Below are 4,290 nucleotides of genomic sequence, written 5' to 3'. Positions count from 1 at the left end.
AAAGGCCAAGTTTATAAACAACAAGTTTAAACAACATTAACAGCAATGTTTCTATTATAAAAATATAAAAATAGTTTTCAGGTTTCTTTTTTTTTTTTTAAAAGCAGAATCTTGCTCTCTTGCCTGGTAGCATGATCTCATCTCACTGCAACCTCCACCTCCTGAGGTTCAAGTGATTCTATGATCCCAGCTACTTTTGTTTTTGTTTTTTGTGTTTTTTTTGAGACAGAGTCTGGGTCTTTTGCCAGGCACCGTCATGGAGTGCAGTGGCATGATCTTGGCTCACTGCAACCTCCGCCTCCTGGCTTCAAGCAATTCTGCCTCAGCCTCCCGCCAGCTACTCTTGACTCAGCCACGTGGGTAGCTGGGATCATAGGTGCATGCCACCACGCCTGGCTCATTTTTGGATTTTTAGTACGTACAGACAGGGTTTCACCAGGTTGGCCAGGCTGGTCTCTAACTTTTTTTTTTGGGGGGGTAGGGTCTCGAGTAGTTTGGACTACAGGTGCTATGATCATGCCACTGCACCCCAGTTCAGCCTGGGCAACAGACAACAGACAGTAGGAAAGCCTACTTTCTTGGGACAATTTGAGTTCTTATCAGTCCATGCTCAAAAAAGGTAGATAATCGGGGCCAATAAAAATCTTTAAAGCTTAGTTTTGAAGATTTAAACCTAAGCTTTAAGCCCAGGCTTGGTGTAGTGGCGCAGTCTCGGCTCACTGCAACCTCCGCCTCCTGGGTTCAAGAGATTCTCCTGCCTCAGCCTTCTGAGTAGCTGGGATTACAGGCACCCGCCACCACACCCAGCCAAGTTTTGTATTTTTTGTAGATGGGGTTTCACTGTGTTTGGTGGCTAGGCTGGTCTCCAATTCCTGATTTCAAGCAATCTGCCCGCCATGGCCTCCCAAAGTGCTGGGATTACAGGCATGAGCCACCGTGCCCAGCATTCCTTGCTGTTTCTTCTATGTGCTTTGCTTTGCTCTTCGCTGTCTTAGGCCCTCTGCATATGCTGTTTCCTCTTGGCAGTGCATTTCCTTCTCTTTACTTAGTTACATCTAGTTTTCACATTTCAGCTCAGTCATCATTTCCTGAAGGAAGTCTTTTCCTAAAACAAAATTTAGAGATGGGGTCTTGCTATGTCACTCAGGCTGGATTACAGTGGCTGTTCATAGTCACAATCATAGTACTTTCCAGCTTCAACCTCCTGGCCTCAAAAGGTCCTCCTGCCTCAGACTCCCAACTAGCTGGAATAGCTAAGGAAACATTTGACTTTCCTGATCAAATTTCTCTATAATAGTCTCTGTTAGCTACTTTGCAGCATTATCACAATTGTAATTTTTACATTTTGTATAACTTTGGTATTAGTGCCCTCTAGACTATAAAGGCATTAATTTCAAAGGCAGGGACCCTTGCCCCACCTATTTTTCTTAAACGTGTATCCTTAACCCCCAACGCAGTGTCTGGCACATAGCACTTGCACTTGTAAACATCTGGTGATTAATGTGAGAAATGCTGTGTAAATAGCCATAGGGATGCCAACACCATGCCTCAATAAGGATTTTTCTGAATCATCTGCTTCCAGCAGTGTTTCTGTTCTGGGTGCACCCAGCAAGCCTTCTTCCTACCTCAGACCCTCAGTGTCTCAGTTCCTCAACCTTGATGGAACTGCTGTTAATTGTGTTTTCTTTTTTTTTTTTTTGAGACAGAGTTTCACTCTTGTCACGCAGGCTGGAGTGCAGTGCTGTGATCTCAGCTCACTACAACCTCTGCCTCCTGGGTTCAAGCAATTCTCCTGCCTCAGCAGGGATTACAGGTATCCGCCACCATGCCCGGCTAATTTTTTGTATTTTTAGTTGAGACAGGGTTTCACCATGTTGGGCAGGCTGGTTTTGAATTTCCGACCTCATGATCTGCCCACTTCAGTCTCCCAAAGTGTTGAGATTACAGGCGTGAGCACTGCGCCTAGCCAATTGTATTGTCTTTCAAAGATGCTTTATGTACATGCAAACAAATCATATATAGTCACTCTTCCACATTATGTGGGTTCTGTATTAGCAGATTTAGCCAGCCTTGAATTACAAATATGAAAAAAAAATTAAAAAGCATTTACATTGCATTCTGTACTATAAGTAATCTAGAGATGACTTAAAGTATACAGGAGGGCTGGGTATAGTGGCTCATTTGTAATCCCAGCACTTTGGGAGGTTGAGGAAGGCAGATAGCTTGAGCTGAGGAGTTTGAGACCAGCCTGGGCAACACGGTGAAACCCCGTGTCTATAAAAAAAATAGAAAGATTAGCTGGGTGTGGTGGCAAGCATCTGTAGTCCCAGCTACTCAGGAGGCTGAGGTGGGAGAATTACCTGAGCCTGGAGATGGGGAAATTGAGGCTGTGGCGAGCTATGATTGCACCACTGCACTCCAGCCTGGGTGACAGAATGAGACCCTGTCTCAAAAAAAGAAAAAAAAGTATACAGGAGGATATACACAGGTTGTATCCTAATACTATGCCCTTTTATATAATGGACTTCAGCATCCTTAGATTTTGGTATCTGCTGGGGGACCCTGGAACCCATCTCCCCACAGATGAGGGATGACCGTGTGTGTGTGTGCGTGTGTGTGTCACACACACTCATAGAGGTGCCTCATTCCTTTGAGCTTTTTTTAAAAAAAAGTTTACTTTTTTTTTTTTTTAAAAGACGGGGTTTCACCATGTTGGTCAGGCTGGTCTTGAACTCCCGACCTCAGGTGATCCGCCCGCCTTGGCCTCCAAAGTGCTTGGATTACAGGCGTGAGCCACCACGCCCGGCCAAAAGTTTACTTTTTTAAGACTAAGTCTTACTCTGTGCCCAGGCTGAAGTGCAGTGGCATGATATTTTGGCTCACTGCGACCTTCACTTCCCAGGTTCAAGCAGTTCTCCTGCCTCAGTCTCCCAAGTAGCTGGAACTACTGGTGCGTGTCACCATGCCTGGCTAATTAAAAAAAAAATTTTTAGTCTGGGAGCAGTGGCACACGCTTGTAATCCCAGCACTTTGACAGGCCAAAGCAGGTGGATCACGAGGTCAGGAGATTGAGACCATCGTGGCCAACATGGTGAAACATTGTCTTTACTAAAAATACAAAAAAATAATCTGGGCAGGGTGGCGTATACCTGTAGCCCCAGCTACTCGGGAGGCTGAGGCAGGATAATTGCTTCAATCCATGAGGTAGAGATTGCAGTGAGCCGAGATCATGCCACTGCACCACAGCCTGGGTGGCAGTACAAGACTCTGTCTCAAAAAAAAAAAAAAATTTTTTTTTTAGATAGGGTCTTGCTCTGTCACCTAGGCTGCCAGGCTGGAGTGCAGTGGCATGATCACAGCTCACTGCAACCTCAACCTCCCAGGCAAAAGTGACCCTCCCACCTCAGTCTCCCGAGTAGCTCAGACTATAGACGCACCCCATCATTTCTGGCTAATTAAAAGTATATAATTCTTTGGTAGAGATTTCTCACTATATTGCCCAGGCTGGTCTTGAACTCCTGGGCTCAAGTGATCCTCCTACTCTGGCCTCACAAAGCACTGGGATTACGGGCATGAGCCACTTTGCCTACCAACAATCTTGTATATAACATTTGTTTGCATATATGTCGTGATACATATTTCCCGAAACATAGTTTTTCACTTTGGTTCAAGGTGAAGAGATTATGCACAGATGGCAGCAAGGATCTGGCCTGGATGCTCAGCAAGCACCTTCAAAGGTGGTAGTATCTATGTCAGTTCTCACTTTCAGAATCTAATACTCATCTAGTCCTGCTGTGCAACTAGAGTCAGAGGCCAGTTGAAAACTGAATTGTGCTAACTAAGCTCTGAAGTCACTGCTGCATTAACTACAATGCCTTAGTTCTCTTTACTGCATTTTTCCACATTTCTTTCTCCTTTCATAACATACAGACTTGTGGCTGGACATGGTGGCTCATGTAATCCCAGCACTTTGGGAAGCCAAGGCAGGTGGATCGCCTGGAGTTTGAGACCAGCCTGGTCAACATGGTGAAACCCCGTTTATCGGAGCATGGTGGTGGGCACCTGTAATCCCAGCTACTTGGGAGGTTGAGGCAGGAGAATCGCTTGCATTGGGGAGGCAGAGGTTGCAGTGAGCCAAGACTGTGCCACTGCAATCCAGCCTTGGCAATAAGAGCAAAACTTCCTCTCAAAACAAACAAAAAAAAACCATATAGACTTGTAATTGATTGCTTGCTGTCATCTGCACAAAGCCATAAGCTAGTGATTTCAGTGGACAAGACAGATGAGGTC

Source organism: Cebus imitator, unplaced genomic scaffold (assembly GCF_001604975.1).
Source record: "Cebus imitator isolate Cc_AM_T3 unplaced genomic scaffold, Cebus_imitator-1.0 Scaffold169, whole genome shotgun sequence".
Classification (NCBI taxonomy): domain Eukaryota; kingdom Metazoa; phylum Chordata; class Mammalia; order Primates; family Cebidae; genus Cebus; species Cebus imitator.
Note: the sequence above shows the minus strand (reverse complement) of the source record.